Source organism: Convolutriloba macropyga, chromosome 9 (genome assembly GCF_964194025.1).
Source record: "Convolutriloba macropyga chromosome 9, txConMacr16.3, whole genome shotgun sequence".
NCBI classification, from domain to species: Eukaryota; Metazoa; Xenacoelomorpha; order Acoela; family Convolutidae; genus Convolutriloba; species Convolutriloba macropyga.
Genome location: NC_134476.1, coordinates 62,827,961 through 62,847,543, shown reverse-complemented (window position 1 = coordinate 62,847,543; position 19,583 = coordinate 62,827,961). Strand labels below are relative to the sequence as shown.

The window sequence follows — 19,583 nt, the reverse complement described above, 5'->3', positions numbered from 1 at the left end:
AGCCTAATTGTTGTGATAAACTTATTAAATAGGTAAGTATCAACTCTATTTGATAAGTTTTATTTGAATGCACTCTGCGTTAGCGGAGTGCAGCCTAAAGAATGGAACTCAGCGATTTGCACTAACTTAAAAGTTAGATTAATAAAGGGAAATTTTACAATTAGTATTGATGTTTCCGAGACAGTTCCAAATATCAAATATACAATAAACGCAAGCAGGGGAACTATTAGAATGGCCTTTACAAGTAAATGGGTGTGTTTGGAGCAATGGTTATTGCTGAAATTGTCATTTACAAAAAGTATCCGCGCTCGATGAGGCTTAACTTTTTCGATCACCAAACTTTGTTTTGGCCACCAAATCGTCAATTTTAGTCCGAATTGGCTCATTTTTTGTGGGCATGCTCCACTTGAGTCATAGTTGGGGCTAAAACAAAAAAATCTGGCACAGCGAACCATTTTGGACAAGTTTTCACCAATTTCCAAAAAAGTATCCGCGCTCGATGAGGCTTAACTTTTTCGATCACCGAACTTTGTTTTGGCCACCAAATCGTCAATTTTAGTCCGAAATGGCTCATTTTTTGTGGGCATGCTCTACTTGACCCATAGTTGGGGCTAAAACAAAAAAATCTGGCACAGCGAACCATTTTGGACAAGTTTTCACCAATTTCCAAAAAAGTATCCGCGCTCGATGAGGCTTAACTTTTTCGATCACCGAACTTTGTTTTGGCCACCAAATCGTCAATTTTAGTCCAAATTGGCTCATTTTTTGTGGGCATGCTCCACTTGAGCCATAGTTTGGGACAAAACAAAAAAATCTGGCACAGCGAATCATTTTGGACAAGTTTTTACCGATTTCCAAAAAAGTATCCGCGCTCGATGAGGCTTAACTTTTTCGATCACCGAACTTTGTTTTGGTCACCAAATCGTCAATTTTAGTCCAAATTGGCTCATTTTTTGTGGGCATGCTCCACTTGAGCCATAGTTTGGGATAAAACAAAAAAATCTGGCACAGCGAATCATTTTGGACAAGTTTTTACCGATTTCCAAAAAAGTATCCCCGCTCGATGAGGCTTAACTTTTTCGATCACCGAGGCTTTTTGAGGCTCTAAAATGTGTAAATATCGAATAAAAGTATTCTATGAGGTTTGAATACTCAAAAGAAAAAGCCTACAACACCTGGTGTTCCCAAGCGGTCACCCATCCAAGTACTAACCAGGCCCAATGTTGCTTAACTTCGGTGATCGGACGAGAACCGGTGCATTCAACATGGTATGGTCGTAGGCATTTGCGTAAGCGGGAGCGAATTTATATACAACAGTATTGTATTGTAGTCTTATATTCATATATAGGATTACTTTAACTGGCCGCCTTGCGGTTTGCAAAATAGTCACTTAATACATGCAATTTTAGCCACGGTTGTAATATAATTTATGCAATTCGTAGCCATACAGTGTATTATGACCAACGCACAAACTTTTTGCTTCCAACCATCCACAATACAGTGGAACGGCCCCAAAACAAGGGAGAGATGAATTGGGTCCGAGGAACCTGTTCAACCGGACATTGAACCGGAAGCATGACTTCAGTGGGTTTATGTCGGTAATTGGGAAAATCAGTGGCGAATTGCTTTTAGCCTAATTGTTGTGATAAACTTATTAAATAGGTAAGTATCAACTCAATTTGATAAGTTTTATTTGAATGCACTCTGCGTTAGAGGAGTGCAGCCTAAAGAATGGAACTCCTCAGCGATTTGCACTAACTTAAAAGTTAGATTAATAAAGGGAAAGTTTACAATTAGTATTGATGTTTCCGAGACAGTTCCAAATATCAAATATACAGTAAACGCAAGCAGGGGAACTATTAGAATGGCCTTTACAAGTATATGGGGTGTGTTTGGAGCAATGGTTATTGCTGAAATTGTCATTTACAAAAAGTATCCGCGCTCGATGAGGCTTAACTTTTTCGATCACCGAACTTTGTTTTGGCCACCAAATCGTCAATTTTAGTCCGAAATGGCTCATTTTTTGTGGGCATGCTCCACTTGAGCCATAGTTGGGGCTAAAACAAAAAAATCTGGCACAGCGAATAATTTTGGACAGGTTTTTACCGATTTCCAAAAAAGTATCCGCGCTCGATGAGGCTTAACTTTTTCGATCACCGAACTTTGTTTTGGTCACCAAATCGTCAATTTTAGTCCGAATTGGCTCATTTTTTGTGGGCATGCTCCACTTGAGCCATAGTTTGGGATAAAACAAAAAAATCTGGCACAGCGAATCATTTTGGACAAGTTTTTACCGATTTCCAAAAAAGTATCCCCGCTCGATGAGGCTTAACTTTTTCGATCACCGAGGCTTTTTGAGGCTCTAAAATGTGTAAATATCGAATAAAAGTATTCTATGAGGTTTGAATACTCAAAAGAAAAAGCCTACAACACCTGGTGTTCCCAAGCGGTCACCCATCCAAGTACTAACCAGGCCCAATGTTGCTTAACTTCGGTGATCGGACGAGAACCGGTGCATTCAACATGGTATGGTCGTAGGCATTTGCGTAAGCGGGAGCGAATTTATATACAACAGTATTGTATTGTAGTCTTATATTCATATATAGGATTACTTTAACTGGCCGCCTTGCGGTTTGCAAAATAGTCACTTAATACATGCAATTTTAGCCACGGTTGTAATATAATTTATGCAATTCGTAGCCATACAGTGTATTATGACCAACGCACAAACTTTTTGCTTCCAACCATCCACAATACAGTGGAACGGCCCCAAAACAAGGGAGAGATGAATTGGGTCCGAGGAACCTGTTCAACCGGACATTGAACCGGAAGCATGACTTCAGTGGGTTTAGGTCGGTAATTGGGAAAATCAGTGGCGAATTGCTTTTAGCCTAATTGTTGTGATAAACTTATTAAATAGGTAAGTATCAACTCAATTTGATAAATTTTTTTTGAATGCACTCTGCGTTAGAGGAGTGCAGCCTAAAGAATGGAACTCCTCAGCGATTTGCACTAACTTAAAAGTTAGATTAATAAAGGGAAAGTTTACAATTAGTATTGATGTTTCCGAGACAGTTCCAAATATCAAATATACAGTAAACGCAAGCAGGGGAACTATTAGAATGGCCTTTACAAGTATATGGGGTGTGTTTGGAGCAATGGTTATTGCTGAAATTGTCATTTACAAAAAGTATCCGCGCTCGATGAGGCTTAACTTTTTCGATCACCGAACTTTGTTTTGGCCACCAAATCGTCAATTTTAGTCCGAAATGGCTCATTTTTTGTGGGCATGCTCCACTTGAGCCATAGTTGGGGCTAAAACAAAAAAATCTGGCACAGCGAATAATTTTGGACAGGTTTTTACCGATTTCCAAAAAAGTATCCGCGCTCGATGAGGCTTAACTTTTTCGATCACCGAACTTTGTTTTGGTCACCAAATCGTCAATTTTAGTCCGAAATGGCTCATTTTTTGTGGGCATGCTCCACTTGAGCCATAGTTGGGGCTAAAACAAAAAAATCTGGCACAGCGAATCATTTTGGACAAGTTTTTACCGATTTCCAAAAAAGTATCCCCGCTCGATGAGGCTTAACTTTTTCGATCACCGAGGCTTTTTGAGGCTCTAAAATGTGTAAATATCGAATAAAAGTATTCTATGAGGTTTGAATACTCAAAAGAAAAAGCCTACAACACCTGGTGTTCCCAAGCGGTCACCCATCCAAGTACTAACCAGGCCCAATGTTGCTTAACTTCGGTGATCGGACGAGAACCGGTGCATTCAACATGGTATGGTCGTAGGCATTTGCGTAAGCGGGAGCGAATTTATATACAACAGTATTGTATTGTAGTCTTATATTCATATATAGGATTACTTTAACTGGCGCCTTGCGGTTTGCAAAATAGTCACTTAATACATGCAATTTTAGCCACGGTTGTAATATAATTTATGCAATTCGTAGCCATACAGTGTATTATGACCAACGCACAAACTTTTTGCTTCCAACCATCCACAATACAGTGGAACGGCCCCAAAACAAGGGAGAGATGAATTGGGTCCGAGGAACCTGTTCAACCGGACATTGAACCGGAAGCATGACTTCAGTGGGTTTAGGTCGGTAATTGGGAAAATCAGTGGCGAATTGCTTTTAGCCTAATTGTTGTGATAAACTTATTAAATAGGTAAGTATCAACTCTATTTGATAAGTTTTATTTGAATGCACTCTGCGTTAGCGGAGTGCAGCCTAAAGAATGGAACTCAGCGATTTGCACTAACTTAAAAGTTAGATTAATAAAGGGAAATTTTACAATTAGTATTGATGTTTCCGAGACAGTTCCAAATATCAAATATACAGTAAACGCAAGCAGGGGAACTATTAGAATGGCCTTTACAAGTATATGGGGTGTGTTTGGAGCAATGGTTATTGCTGAAATTGTCATTTACAAAAAGTATCCGCGCTCGATGAGGCTTAACTTTTTCGATCACCAAACTTTGTTTTGGCCACCAAATCGTCAATTTTAGTCCGAATTGGCTCATTTTTTGTGGGCATGCTCCACTTGAGCCATAGTTTGGGATAAAACAAAAAAATCTGGCACAGCGAATCATTTTGGACAAGTTTTTACCGATTTCCAAAAAAGTATCCGCGCTCGATGAGGCTTAACTTTTTCGATCACCGAACTTTGTTTTGGCCACCAAATCGTCAATTTTAGTCCGAAATGGCTCATTTTTTGTGGGCATGCTCTACTTGAGCCATAGTTGGGGCTAAAACAAAAAAATCTGGCACAGCGAACCATTTTGGACAAGTTTTCACCAATTTCCAAAAAAGTATCCGCGCTCGATGAGGCTTAACTTTTTCGATCACCGAACTTTGTTTTGGCCACCAAATCGTCAATTTTAGTCCAAATTGGCTCATTTTTTGTGGGCATGCTCCACTTGAGCCATAGTTTGGGATAAAACAAAAAAATCTGGCACAGCGAATCATTTTGGACAAGTTTTTACCGATTTCCAAAAAAGTATCCGCGCTCGATGAGGCTTAACTTTTTCGATCACCGAACTTTGTTTTGGTCACCAAATCGTCAATTTTAGTCCAAATTGGCTCATTTTTTGTGGGCATGCTCCACTTGAGCCATAGTTCGGGATAAAATAAAAAAATCTGGCCCAGCGAATCATTTTGGACAAGTTTTTACCGATTTCCAAAAAAGTATCCCCGCTCGATGAGGCTTAACTTTTTCGATCACCGAGGCTTTTTGAGGCTCTAAAATGTGTAAATATCGAATAAAAGTATTCTATGAGGTTTGAATACTCAAAAGAAAAAGCCTACAACACCTGGTGTTCCCAAGCGGTCACCCATCCAAGTACTAACCAGGCCCAATGTTGCTTAACTTCGGTGATCGGACGAGAACCGGTGCATTCAACATGGTATGGTCGTAGGCATTTGCGTAAGCGGGAGCGAATTTATATACAACAGTATTGTATTGTAGTCTTATATTCATATATAGGATTACTTTAACTGGCCGCCTTGCGGTTTGCAAAATAGTCACTTAATACATGCAATTTTAGCCACGGTTGTAATATAATTTATGCAATTCGTAGCCATACAGTGTATTATGACCAACGCACAAACTTTTTGCTTCCAACCATCCACAATACAGTGGAACGGCCCCAAAACAAGGGAGAGATGAATTGGGTCCGAGGAACCTGTTCAACCGGACATTGAACCGGAAGCATGACTTCAGTGGGTTTAGGTCGGTAATTGGGAAAATCAGTGGCGAATTGCTTTTAGCCTAATTGTTGTGATAAACTTATTAAATAGGTAAGTATCAACTCTATTTGATAAGTTTTATTTGAATGCACTCTGCGTTAGCGGAGTGCAGCCTAAAGAATGGAACTCAGCGATTTGCACTAACTTAAAAGTTAGATTAATAAAGGGAAATTTTACAATTAGTATTGATGTTTCCGAGACAGTTCCAAATATCAAATATACAGTAAACGCAAGCAGGGGAACTATTAGAATGGCCTTTACAAGTATATGGGGTGTGTTTGGAGCAATGGTTATTGCTGAAATTGTCATTTACAAAAAGTATCCGCGCTCGATGAGGCTTAACTTTTTCGATCACCAAACTTTGTTTTGGCCACCAAATCGTCAATTTTAGTCCGAATTGGCTCATTTTTTGTGGGCATGCTCCACTTGAGCCATAGTTTGGGATAAAACAAAAAAATCTGGCACAGCGAATCATTTTGGACAAGTTTTTACCGATTTCCAAAAAAGTATCCGCGCTCGATGAGGCTTAACTTTTTCGATCACCGAACTTTGTTTTGGCCACCAAATCGTCAATTTTAGTCCGAAATGGCTCATTTTTTGTGGGCATGCTCTACTTGAGCCATAGTTGGGGCTAAAACAAAAAAATCTGGCACAGCGAACCATTTTGGACAAGTTTTCACCAATTTCCAAAAAAGTATCCGCGCTCGATGAGGCTTAACTTTTTCGATCACCGAACTTTGTTTTGGCCACCAAATCGTCAATTTTAGTCCAAATTGGCTCATTTTTTGTGGGCATGCTCCACTTGAGCCATAGTTTGGGATAAAAAAAAAAAATCTGGCACAGCGAATCATTTTGGACAAGTTTTCACCGATTTCCAAAAAAGTATCCGCGCTCGATGAGGCTTAACTTTTTCGATCACCGAACTTTGTTTTGGCCACCAAATCGTCAATTTTAGTCCGAAATGGCTCATTTTTTGTGGGCATGCTCTACTTGAGCCATAGTTGGGGCTAAAACAAAAAAATCTGGCACAGCGAACCATTTTGGACAAGTTTTCACCAATTTCCAAAAAAGTATCCGCGCTCGATGAGGCTTAACTTTTTCGATCACCGAACTTTGTTTTGGCCACCAAATCGTCAATTTTAGTCCAAATTGGCTCATTTTTTGTGGGCATGCTCCACTTGAGCCATAGTTTGGGATAAAACAAAAAAATCTGGCACAGCGAATCATTTTGGACAAGTTTTTACCGATTTCCAAAAAAGTATCCGCGCTCGATGAGGCTTAACTTTTTCGATCACCGAACTTTGTTTTGGTCACCAAATCGTCAATTTTAGTCCAAATTGGCTCATTTTTTGTGGGCATGCTCCACTTGAGCCATAGTTCGGGATAAAATAAAAAAATCTGGCCCAGCGAATCATTTTGGACAAGTTTTTACCGATTTCCAAAAAAGTATCCCCGCTCGATGAGGCTTAACTTTTTCGATCACCGAGGCTTTTTGAGGCTCTAAAATGTGTAAATATCGAATAAAAGTATTCTATGAGGTTTGAATACTCAAAAGAAAAAGCCTACAACACCTGGTGTTCCCAAGCGGTCACCCATCCAAGTACTAACCAGGCCCAATGTTGCTTAACTTCGGTGATCGGACGAGAACCGGTGCATTCAACATGGTATGGTCGTAGGCATTTGCGTAAGCGGGAGCGAATTTATATACAACAGTATTGTATTGTAGTCTTATATTCATATATAGGATTACTTTAACTGGCCGCCTTGCGGTTTGCAAAATAGTCACTTAATACATGCAATTTTAGCCACGGTTGTAATATAATTTATGCAATTCGTAGCCATACAGTGTATTATGACCAACGCACAAACTTTTTGCTTCCAACCATCCACAATACAGTGGAACGGCCCCAAAACAAGGGAGAGATGAATTGGGTCCGAGGAACCTGTTCAACCGGACATTGAACCGGAAGCATGACTTCAGTGGGTTTAGGTCGGTAATTGGGAAAATCAGTGGCGAATTGCTTTTAGCCTAATTGTTGTGATAAACTTATTAAATAGGTAAGTATCAACTCTATTTGATAAGTTTTATTTGAATGCACTCTGCGTTAGCGGAGTGCAGCCTAAAGAATGGAACTCAGCGATTTGCACTAACCTAAAAGTTAGATTAATAAAGGGAAATTTTACAATTAGTATTGATGTTTCCGAGACAGTTCCAAATATCAAATATACAGTAAACGCAAGCAGGGGAACTATTAGAATGGCCTTTACAAGTATATGGGGTGTGTTTGGAGCAATGGTTATTGCTGAAATTGTCATTTACAAAAAGTATCCGCGCTCGATGAGGCTTAACTTTTTCGATCACCGAACTTTGTTTTGGTCACCAAATCGTCAATTTTAGTCCGAATTGGCTCATTTTTTGTGGGCATGCTCCACTTGAGTCATAGTTGGGGCTAAAACAAAAAAATCTGGCACAGCGAACCATTTTGGACAAGTTTTCACCAATTTCCAAAAAAGTATCCGCGCTCGATGAGGCTTAACTTTTTCGATCACCGAACTTTGTTTTGGCCACCAAATCGTCAATTTTAGTCCGAAATGGCTCATTTTTTGTGGGCATGCTCTACTTGAGCCATAGTTTGGGATAAAACAAAAAAATCTGGCACAGCGAATCATTTTGGACAAGTTTTTACCGATTTCCAAAAAAGTATCCGCGCTCGATGAGGCTTAACTTTTTCGATCACCGAACTTTGTTTTGGTCACCAAATCGTCAATTTTAGTCCAAATTGGCTCATTTTTTGTGGGCATGCTCCACTTGAGCCATAGTTTGGGATAAAACAAAAAAATCTGGCACAGCGAATCATTTTGGACAAGTTTTTACCGATTTCCAAAAAAGTATCCCCGCTCGATGAGGCTTAACTTTTTCGATCACCGAGGCTTTTTGAGGCTCTAAAATGTGTAAATATCGAATAAAAGTATTCTATGAGGTTTGAATACTCAAAAGAAAAAGCCTACAACACCTGGTGTTCCCAAGCGGTCACCCATCCAAGTACTAACCAGGCCCAATGTTGCTTAACTTCGGTGATCGGACGAGAACCGGTGCATTCAACATGGTATGGTCGTAGGCATTTGCGTAAGCGGGAGCGAATTTATATACAACAGTATTGTATTGTAGTCTTATATTCATATATAGGATTACTTTAACTGGCCGCCTTGCGGTTTGCAAAATAGTCACTTAATACATGCAATTTTAGCCACGGTTGTAATATAATTTATGCAATTCGTAGCCATACAGTGTATTATGACCAACGCACAAACTTTTTGCTTCCAACCATCCACAATACAGTGGAACGGCCCCAAAACAAGGGAGAGATGAATTGGGTCCGAGGAACCTGTTCAACCGGACATTGAACCGGAAGCATGACTTCAGTGGGTTTAGGTCGGTAATTGGGAAAATCAGTGGCGAATTGCTTTTAGCCTAATTGTTGTGATAAACTTATTAAATAGGTAAGTATCAACTCTATTTGATAAGTTTTATTTGAATGCACTCTGCGTTAGCGGAGTGCAGCCTAAAGAATGGAACTCAGCGATTTGCACTAACCTAAAAGTTAGATTAATAAAGGGAAATTTTACAATTAGTATTGATGTTTCCGAGACAGTTCCAAATATCAAATATACAGTAAACGCAAGCAGGGGAACTATTAGAATGGCCTTTACAAGTATATGGGGTGTGTTTGGAGCAATGGTTATTGCTGAAATTGTCATTTACAAAAAGTATCCGCGCTCGATGAGGCTTAACTTTTTCGATCACCGAACTTTGTTTTGGTCACCAAATCGTCAATTTTAGTCCGAATTGGCTCATTTTTTGTGGGCATGCTCCACTTGAGTCATAGTTGGGGCTAAAACAAAAAAATCTGGCACAGCGAACCATTTTGGACAAGTTTTCACCAATTTCCAAAAAAGTATCCGCGCTCGATGAGGCTTAACTTTTTCGATCACCGAACTTTGTTTTGGCCACCAAATCGTCAATTTTAGTCCGAAATGGCTCATTTTTTGTGGGCATGCTCTACTTGAGCCATAGTTGGGGCTAAAACAAAAAAATCTGGCACAGCGAACCATTTTGGACAAGTTTTCACCAATTTCCAAAAAAGTATCCGCGCTCGTTGAGGCTTAACTTTTTCGATCACCGAACTTTGTTTTGGCCACCAAATCGTCAATTTTAGTCCAAATTGGCTCATTTTTTGTGGGCATGCTCCACTTGAGCCATAGTTTGGGATAAAACAAAAAAATCTGGCACAGCGAATCATTTTGGACAAGTTTTTACCGATTTCCAAAAAAGTATCCGCGCTCGATGAGGCTTAACTTTTTCGATCACCGAACTTTGTTTTGGTCACCAAATCGTCAATTTTAGTCCAAATTGGCTCATTTTTTGTGGGCATGCTCCACTTGAGCCATAGTTTGGGATAAAACAAAAAAATCTGGCACAGCGAATCATTTTGGACAAGTTTTTACCGATTTCCAAAAAAGTATCCCCGCTCGATGAGGCTTAACTTTTTCGATCACCGAGGCTTTTTGAGGCTCTAAAATGTGTAAATATCGAATAAAAGTATTCTATGAGGTTTGAATACTCAAAAGAAAAAGCCTACAACACCTGGTGTTCCCAAGCGGTCACCCATCCAAGTACTAACCAGGCCCAATGTTGCTTAACTTCGGTGATCGGACGAGAACCGGTGCATTCAACATGGTATGGTCGTAGGCATTTGCGTAAGCGGGAGCGAATTTATATACAACAGTATTGTATTGTAGTCTTATATTCATATATAGGATTACTTTAACTGGCCGCCTTGCGGTTTGCAAAATAGCCACTTAATACATGCAATTTTAGCCACGGTTGTAATATAATTTATGCAATTCGTAGCCATACAGTGTATTATGACCAACGCACAAACTTTTTGCTTCCAACCATCCACAATACAGTGGAACGGCCCCAAAACAAGGGAGAGATGAATTGGGTCCGAGGAACCTGTTCAACCGGACATTGAACCGGAAGCATGACTTCAGTGGGTTTAGGTCGGTAATTGGGAAAATCAGTGGCGAATTGCTTTTAGCCTAATTGTTGTGATAAACTTATTAAATAGGTAAGTATCAACTCTATTTGATAAGTTTTATTTGAATGCACTCTGCGTTAGCGGAGTGCAGCCTAAAGAATGGAACTCAGCGATTTGCACTAACTTAAAAGTTAGATTAATAAAGGGAAATTTTACAATTAGTATTGATGTTTCCGAGACAGTTCCAAATATCAAATATACAATAAACGCAAGCAGGGGAACTATTAGAATGGCCTTTACAAGTAAATGGGTGTGTTTGGAGCAATGGTTATTGCTGAAATTGTCATTTACAAAAAGTATCCGCGCTCGATGAGGCTTAACTTTTTCGATCACCAAACTTTGTTTTGGCCACCAAATCGTCAATTTTAGTCCGAATTGGCTCATTTTTTATGGGCATGCTCCACTTGAGTCATAGTTGGGGCTAAAACAAAAAAATCTGGCACAGCGAACCATTTTGGACAAGTTTTCACCAATTTCCAAAAAAGTATCCGCGCTCGATGAGGCTTAACTTTTTCGATCACCGAACTTTGTTTTGGCCACCAAATCGTCAATTTTAGTCCGAAATGGCTCATTTTTTGTGGGCATGCTCTACTTGAGCCATAGTTGGGGCTAAAACAAAAAAATCTGGCACAGCGAACCATTTTGGACAAGTTTTCACCAATTTCCAAAAAAGTATCCGCGCTCGATGAGGCTTAACTTTTTCGATCACCGAACTTTGTTTTGGCCACCAAATCGTCAATTTTAGTCCAAATTGGCTCATTTTTTGTGGGCATGCTCTACTTGAGCCATAGTTGGGGCTAAAACAAAAAAATCTGGCACAGCGAACCATTTTGGACAAGTTTTCACCAATTTCCAAAAAAGTATCCGCGCTCGATGAGGCTTAACTTTTTCGATCACCGAACTTTGTTTTGGCCACCAAATCGTCAATTTTAGTCCGAAATGGCTCATTTTTTGTGGGCATGCTCTACTTGAGCCATAGTTGGGGCTAAAACAAAAAAATCTGGCACAGCGAACCATTTTGGACAAGTTTTCACCAATTTCCAAAAAAGTATCCGCGCTCGATGAGGCTTAACTTTTTCGATCACCAAACTTTGTTTTGGCCACCAAATCGTCAATTTTAGTCCGAATTGGCTCATTTTTTATGGGCATGCTCCACTTGAGTCATAGTTGGGGCTAAAACAAAAAAATCTGGCACAGCGAACCATTTTGGACAAGTTTTCACCAATTTCCAAAAAAGTATCCGCGCTCGATGAGGCTTAACTTTTTCGATCACCGAACTTTGTTTTGGCCACCAAATCGTCAATTTTAGTCCGAAATGGCTCATTTTTTGTGGGCATGCTCTACTTGAGCCATAGTTGGGGCTAAAACAAAAAAATCTGGCACAGCGAACCATTTTGGACAAGTTTTCACCAATTTCCAAAAAAGTATCCGCGCTCGATGAGGCTTAACTTTTTCGATCACCGAACTTTGTTTTGGCCACCAAATCGTCAATTTTAGTCCAAATTGGCTCATTTTTTGTGGGCATGCTCTACTTGAGCCATAGTTGGGGCTAAAACAAAAAAATCTGGCACAGCGAACCATTTTGGACAAGTTTTCACCAATTTCCAAAAAAGTATCCGCGCTCGATGAGGCTTAACTTTTTCGATCACCGAACTTTGTTTTGGCCACCAAATCGTCAATTTTAGTCCGAAATGGCTCATTTTTTGTGGGCATGCTCTACTTGAGCCATAGTTGGGGCTAAAACAAAAAAATCTGGCACAGCGAACCATTTTGGACAAGTTTTCACCAATTTCCAAAAAAGTATCCGCGCTCGATGAGGCTTAACTTTTTCGATCACCAAACTTTGTTTTGGCCACCAAATCGTCAATTTTAGTCCGAATTGGCTCATTTTTTATGGGCATGCTCCACTTGAGTCATAGTTGGGGCTAAAACAAAAAAATCTGGCACAGCGAACCATTTTGGACAAGTTTTCACCAATTTCCAAAAAAGTATCCGCGCTCGATGAGGCTTAACTTTTTCGATCACCGAACTTTGTTTTGGCCACCAAATCGTCAATTTTAGTCCAAATTGGCTCATTTTTTGTGGGCATGCTCTACTTGAGCCATAGTTGGGGCTAAAACAAAAAAATCTGGCACAGCGAACCATTTTGGACAAGTTTTCACCAATTTCCAAAAAAGTATCCGCGCTCGATGAGGCTTAACTTTTTCGATCACCGAACTTTGTTTTGGCCACCAAATCGTCAATTTTAGTCCGAAATGGCTCATTTTTTGTGGGCATGCTCTACTTGAGCCATAGTTGGGGCTAAAACAAAAAAATCTGGCACAGCGAACCATTTTGGACAAGTTTTCACCAATTTCCAAAAAAGTATCCGCGCTCGATGAGGCTTAACTTTTTCGATCACCAAACTTTGTTTTGGCCACCAAATCGTCAATTTTAGTCCGAATTGGCTCATTTTTTATGGGCATGCTCCACTTGAGTCATAGTTGGGGCTAAAACAAAAAAATCTGGCACAGCGAACCATTTTGGACAAGTTTTCACCAATTTCCAAAAAAGTATCCGCGCTCGATGAGGCTTAACTTTTTCGATCACCGAACTTTGTTTTGGCCACCAAATCGTCAATTTTAGTCCGAAATGGCTCATTTTTTGTGGGCATGCTCTACTTGAGCCATAGTTGGGGCTAAAACAAAAAAATCTGGCACAGCGAACCATTTTGGACAAGTTTTCACCAATTTCCAAAAAAGTATCCGCGCTCGATGAGGCTTAACTTTTTCGATCACCGAACTTTGTTTTGGCCACCAAATCGTCAATTTTAGTCCAAATTGGCTCATTTTTTGTGGGCATGCTCTACTTGAGCCATAGTTGGGGCTAAAACAAAAAAATCTGGCACAGCGAACCATTTTGGACAAGTTTTCACCAATTTCCAAAAAAGTATCCGCGCTCGATGAGGCTTAACTTTTTCGATCACCGAACATTGTTTTGGCCACCAAATCGTCAATTTTAGTCCAAAATGGCTCATTTTTTGTGGGCATGCTCTACTTGAGCCATAGTTGGGGCTAAAACAAAAAAATCTGGCACAGCGAACCATTTTGGACAAGTTTTCACCAATTTCCAAAAAAGTATCCGCGCTCGATGAGGCTTAACTTTTTCGATCACCGAACTTTGTTTTGGCCACCAAATCGTCAATTTTAGTCCGAAATGGCTCATTTTTTGTGGGCATGCTCTACTTGAGCCATAGTTGGGGCTAAAGCAAAAAAATCTGGCACAGCGAACCATTTTGGACAAGTTTTCACCAATTTCCAAAAAAGTATCCGCGCTCGATGAGGCTTAACTTTTTCGATCACCGAACTTTGTTTTGGCCACCAAATCGTCAATTTTAGTCCAAATTGGCTCATTTTTTGTGGGCATGCTCCACTTGAGCCATAGTTTGGGATAAAACAAAAAAATCTGGCACAGCGAATCATTTTGGACAAGTTTTTACCGATTTCCAAAAAAGTATCCGCGCTCGATGAGGCTTAACTTTTTCGATCACCGAACTTTGTTTTGGTCACCAAATCGTCAATTTTAGTCCAAATTGGCTCATTTTTTGTGGGCATGCTCCACTTGAGCCATAGTTTGGGATAAAACAAAAAAATCTGGCACAGCGAATCATTTTGGACAAGTTTTCACCGATTTCCAAAAAAGTATCCCCGCTCGATGAGGCTTAACTTTTTCGATCACCGAGGCTTTTTGAGGCTCTAAAATGTGTAAATATCGAATAAAAGTATTCTATGAGGTTTGAATACTCAAAAGAAAAAGCCTACAACACCTGGTGTTCCCAAGCGGTCACCCATCCAAGTACTAACCAGGCCCAATGTTGCTTAACTTCGGTGATCGGACGAGAACCGGTGCATTCAACATGGTATGGTCGTAGGCATTTGCGTAAGCGGGAGCGAAATTATATACAACAGTATTGTATTGTAGTCTTATATTCATATATAGGATTACTTTAACTGGCCGCCTTGCGGTTTGCAAAATAGTCACTTAATACATGCAATTTTAGCCACGGTTGTAATATAATTTATGCAATTCGTAGCCATACAGTGTATTATGACCAACGCACAAACTTTTTGCTTCCAACCATCCACAATACAGTGGAACGGCCCCAAAACAAGGGAGAGATGAATTGGGTCCGAGGAACCTGTTCAACCGGACATTGAACCGGAAGCATGACTTCAGTGGGTTTAGGTCGGTAATTGGGAAAATCAGTGGCGAATTGCTTTTAGCCTAATTGTTGTGATAAACTTATTAAATAGGTAAGTATCAACTCAATTTGATAAGTTTTATTTGAATGCACTCTGCGTTAGAGGAGTGCAGCCTAAAGAATGGAACTCCTCAGCGATTTGCACTAACTTAAAAGTTAGATTAATAAAGGGAAAGTTTACAATTAGTATTGATGTTTCCGAGACAGTTCCAAATATCAAATATACAGTAAACGCAAGCAGGGGAACTATTAGAATGGCCTTTACAAGTATATGGGGTGTGTTTGGAGCAATGTTTATTGCTGAAATTGTCATTTACAAAAAGTATCCGCGCTCGATGAGGCTTAACTTTTTCGATCACCGAACTTTGTTTTGGCCACCAAATCGTCAATTTTAGTCCGAAATGGCTCATTTTTTGTGGGCATGCTCCACTTGAGCCATAGTTGGGGCTAAAACAAAAAAATCTGGCACAGCGAATCATTTTGGACAGGTTTTTACCGATTTCCAAAAAAGTATCCGCGCTCGATGAGGCTTAACTTTTTCGATCACCGAACTTTCTTTTGGTCACCAAATCGTCAATTTTAGTCCGAATTGGCTCATTTTTTGTGGGCATGCTCCACTTGAGCCATAGTTTGGGATAAAACAAAAAAATCTGGCACAGCGAATCATTTTGGACAAGTTTTTACCGATTTCCAAAAAAGTATCCCCGCTCGATGAGGCTTAACTTTTTCGATCACCGAGGCTTTTTGAGGCTCTAAAATGTGTAAATATCGAATAAAAGTATTCTATGAGGTTTGAATACTCAAAAGAAAAAGCCTACAACACCTGGTGTTCCCAAGCGGTCACCCATCCAAGTACTAACCAGGCCCAATGTTGCTTAACTTCTGTGATCGGACGAGAACCGGTGCATTCAACATGGTATGGTCGTAGGCATTTGCGTAAGCGGGAGCGAATTTATATACAACAGTATTGTATTGTAGTCTTATATTCATATATAGGATTACTTTAACTGGCCGCCTTGCGGTTTGCAAAATAGTCACTTAATACATGCAATTTTAGCCACGGTTGTAATATAATTTATGCAATTCGTAGCCATACAGTGTATTATGACCAACGCACAAACTTTTTGCTTCCAACCATCCACAATACAGTGGAACGGCCCCAAAACAAGGGAGAGATGAATTGGGTCCGAGGAACCTGTTCAACCGGACATTGAACCGGAAGCATGACTTCAGTGGGTTTAGGTCGGTAATTGGGAAAATCAGTGGCGAATTGCTTTTAGCCTAATTGTTGTGATAAACTTATTAAATAGGTAAGTATCAACTCAATTTGATAAGTTTTATTTGAATGCACTCTGCGTTAGAGGAGTGCAGCCTAAAGAATGGAACTAAGCGATTTGCACTAACTTAAAAGTTAGATTAATAAAGGGAAATTTTACAATTAGTATTGATGTTTCCGAGACAGTTCCAAATATCAAATATACAATAAACGCAAGCAGGGGAACTATTAGAATGGCCTTTACAAGTATATGGGGTGTGTTTGGAGCAATGGTTATTGCTGAAATTGTCATTTACAAAAAGTATCCGCGCTCGATGAGGCTTAACTTTTTCGATCACCAAACTTTGTTTTGGCCACCAAATCGTCAATTTTAGTCCGAATTGGCTCATTTTTTATGGGCATGCTCCACTTGAGTCATAGTTGGGGCTAAAACAAAAAAATCTGGCACAGCGAACCATTTTGGACAAGTTTTCACCAATTTCCAAAAAAGTATCCGCGCTCGATGAGGCTTAACTTTTTCGATCACCGAACTTTGTTTTGGCCACCAAATCGTCAATTTTAGTCCAAATTGGCTCATTTTTTGTGGGCATGCTCCACTTGAGCCATAGTTTGGGATAAAACAAAAAAATCTGGCACAGCGAATCATTTTGGACAAGTTTTTACCGATTTCCAAAAAAGTATCCCCGCTCGATGAGGCTTAACTTTTTCGATCACCGAGGCTTTTTGAGGCTCTAAAATGTGTAAATATCGAATAAAAGTATTCTATGAGGTTTGAATACTCAAAAGAAAAAGCCTACAACACCTGGTGTTCCCAAGCGGTCACCCATCCAAGTACTAACCAGGCCCAATGTTGCTTAACTTCGGTGATCGGACGAGAACCGGTGCATTCAACATGGTATGGTCGTAGGCATTTGCGTAAGCGGGAGCGAATTTATATACAACAGTATTGTATTGTAGTCTTATATTCATATATAGGATTACTTTAACTGGCCGCCTTGCGGTTTGCAAAATAGTCACTTAATACATGCAATTTTAGCCACGGTTGTAATATAATTTATGCAATTCGTAGCCATACAGTGTATTATGACCAACGCACAAACTTTTTGCTTCCAACCATCCACAATACAGTGGAACGGCCCCAAAACAAGGGAGAGATGAATTGGGTCCGAGGAACCTGTTCAACCGGACATTGAACCGGAAGCATGACTTCAGTGGGTTTAGGTCGGTAATTGGGAAAATCAGTGGCGAATTGCTTTTAGCCTAATTGTTGTGATAAACTTATTAAATAGGTAAGTATCAACTCAATTTGATAAGTTTTATTTGAATGCACTCTGCGTTAGAGGAGTGCAGCCTAAAGAATGGAACTCCTCAGCGATTTGCACTAACTTAAAAGTTAGATTAATAAAGGGAAAGTTTACAATTAGTATTGATGTTTCCGAGACAGTTCCAAATATCAAATATACAGTAAACGCAAGCAGGGGAACTATTAGAATGGCCTTTACAAGTATATGGGGTGTGTTTGGAGCAATGGTTATTGCTGAAATTGTCATTTACAAGAAGTATCCGCGCTCGATGAGGCTTAACTTTTTCGATCACCGAACTTTGTTTTGGCCACCAAATCGTCAATTTTAGTCCGAAATGGCTCATTTTTTGTGGGCATGCTCCACTTGAGCCATAGTTGGGGCTAAAACAAAAAAATCTGGCACAGCGAATCATTTTGGACAGGTTTTTACCGATTTCCAAAAAAGTATCCGCGCTCGATGAGGCTTAACTTTTTCGATCACCGAACTTTCTTTTGGTCACCAAATCGTCAATTTTAGTCCGAATTGGCTCATTTTTTGTGGGCATGCTCCACTTGAGCCATAGTTTGGGATAAAACAAAAAAATCTGGCACAGCGAATCATTTTGGACAAGTTTTTACCGATTTCCAAAAAAGTATCCCCGCTCGATGAGGCTTAACTTTTTCGATCACCGAGGCTTTTTGAGGCTCTAAAATGTGTAAATATCGAATAAAAGTATTCTATGAGGTTTGAATACTCAAAAGAAAAAGCCTACAACACCTGGTGTTCCCAAGCGGTCACCCATCCAAGTACTAACCAGGCCCAATGTTGCTTAACTTCGGTGATCGGACGAGAACCGGTGCATTCAACATGGTATGGTCGTAGGCATTTGCGTAAGCGGGAGCGAATTTATATACAACAGTATTGTATTGTAGTCTTATATTCATATATAGGATTACTTTAACTGGCCGCCTTGCGGTTTGCAAAATAGTCACTTAATACATGCAATTTTAGCCACGGTTGTAATATAATTTATGCAATTCGTAGCCATACAGTGTATTATGACCAACGCACAAACTTTTTGCTTCCAACCATCCACAATACAGTGGAACGGCCCCAAAACAAGGGAGAGATGAATTGGGTCCGAGGAACCTGTTCAACCGGACATTGAACCGGAAGCATGACTTCAGTGGGTTTAGGTCGGTAATTGGGAAAATCAGTGGCGAATTGCTTTTAGCCTAATTGTTGTGATAAACTTATTAAATAGGTAAGTATCAACTCAATTTGATAAGTTTTATTTGAATGCACTCTGCGTTAGAGGAGTGCAGCCTAAAGAATGGAACTCCTCAGCGATTTGCACTAACTTAAAAGTTAGATTAATAAAGGGAAAGTTTACAATTAGTATTGATGTTTCCGAGACAGTTCCAAATATCAAATATACAGTAAACGCAAGCAGGGGAACTATTAGAATGGCCTTTACAAGTATATGGGGTGTGTTTGGAGCAATGGTTATTGCTGAAATTGTCATTTACAAAAAGTATCCGCGCTCGATGAGGCTTAACTTTTTCGATCACCGAACTTTGTTTTGGCCACCAAATCGTCAATTTTAGTCCGAAATGGCTCAATTTTTGTGGGCATGCTCCACTTGAGCCATAGTTGGGGCTAAAACAAAAAAATCTGGCACAGCGAATCATTTTGGACAGGTTTTTACCGATTTCCAAAAAAGTATCCGCGCTCGATGAGGCTTAACTTTTTCGATCACCGAACTTTGTTTTGGTCACCAAATCGTCAATTTTAGTCCGAATTGGCTCATTTTTTGTGGGCATGCTCCACTTGAGCCATAGTTTGGGATAAAACAAAAAAATCTGGCACAGCGAATCATTTTGGACAAGTTTTTACCGATTTCCAAAAAAGTATCCCCGCTCGAT

General features: G+C 39.9%; 11 non-coding genes across 11 annotated transcripts; all 11 read right to left on the bottom strand.

Annotated features, from left to right (window-relative positions):
* Positions 1-1,163: 1,163 nt before the first annotated feature.
* Positions 1,164-1,282, bottom strand: LOC142347710 (5S ribosomal RNA). The gene has a single exon (XR_012760689.1). It is a non-coding gene; the product is annotated as a 5S ribosomal RNA (ribosomal RNA).
* A 1,139-nt stretch (positions 1,283-2,421) lies between these two features.
* On the bottom strand, positions 2,422-2,540 carry LOC142347707 (5S ribosomal RNA). The gene has a single exon (XR_012760687.1). It is a non-coding gene; the product is annotated as a 5S ribosomal RNA (ribosomal RNA).
* Positions 2,541-3,679: 1,139 nt separating this feature from the next.
* Positions 3,680-3,798, bottom strand: LOC142347706 (5S ribosomal RNA). The gene has a single exon (XR_012760686.1). It is a non-coding gene; the product is annotated as a 5S ribosomal RNA (ribosomal RNA).
* Positions 3,799-5,309: 1,511 nt separating this feature from the next.
* On the bottom strand, positions 5,310-5,428 carry LOC142347705 (5S ribosomal RNA). The gene has a single exon (XR_012760685.1). It is a non-coding gene; the product is annotated as a 5S ribosomal RNA (ribosomal RNA).
* A 1,888-nt stretch (positions 5,429-7,316) lies between these two features.
* On the bottom strand, positions 7,317-7,435 carry LOC142347704 (5S ribosomal RNA). Its single transcript, XR_012760684.1, has one exon. It is a non-coding gene; the product is annotated as a 5S ribosomal RNA (ribosomal RNA).
* Positions 7,436-8,759: 1,324 nt separating this feature from the next.
* LOC142347703 (5S ribosomal RNA) lies at positions 8,760-8,878 on the bottom strand. The gene has a single exon (XR_012760683.1). It is a non-coding gene; the product is annotated as a 5S ribosomal RNA (ribosomal RNA).
* Positions 8,879-10,390: 1,512 nt separating this feature from the next.
* Positions 10,391-10,509, bottom strand: LOC142347702 (5S ribosomal RNA). Its single transcript, XR_012760682.1, has one exon. It is a non-coding gene; the product is annotated as a 5S ribosomal RNA (ribosomal RNA).
* A 4,143-nt stretch (positions 10,510-14,652) lies between these two features.
* Positions 14,653-14,771, bottom strand: LOC142347701 (5S ribosomal RNA). The gene has a single exon (XR_012760681.1). It is a non-coding gene; the product is annotated as a 5S ribosomal RNA (ribosomal RNA).
* Positions 14,772-15,910: 1,139 nt separating this feature from the next.
* On the bottom strand, positions 15,911-16,029 carry LOC142347103 (5S ribosomal RNA). The gene has a single exon (XR_012760126.1). It is a non-coding gene; the product is annotated as a 5S ribosomal RNA (ribosomal RNA).
* A 1,136-nt stretch (positions 16,030-17,165) lies between these two features.
* Positions 17,166-17,284, bottom strand: LOC142347700 (5S ribosomal RNA). Its single transcript, XR_012760680.1, has one exon. It is a non-coding gene; the product is annotated as a 5S ribosomal RNA (ribosomal RNA).
* A 1,139-nt stretch (positions 17,285-18,423) lies between these two features.
* LOC142347699 (5S ribosomal RNA) lies at positions 18,424-18,542 on the bottom strand. Its single transcript, XR_012760679.1, has one exon. It is a non-coding gene; the product is annotated as a 5S ribosomal RNA (ribosomal RNA).
* Positions 18,543-19,583: the final 1,041 nt, after the last annotated feature.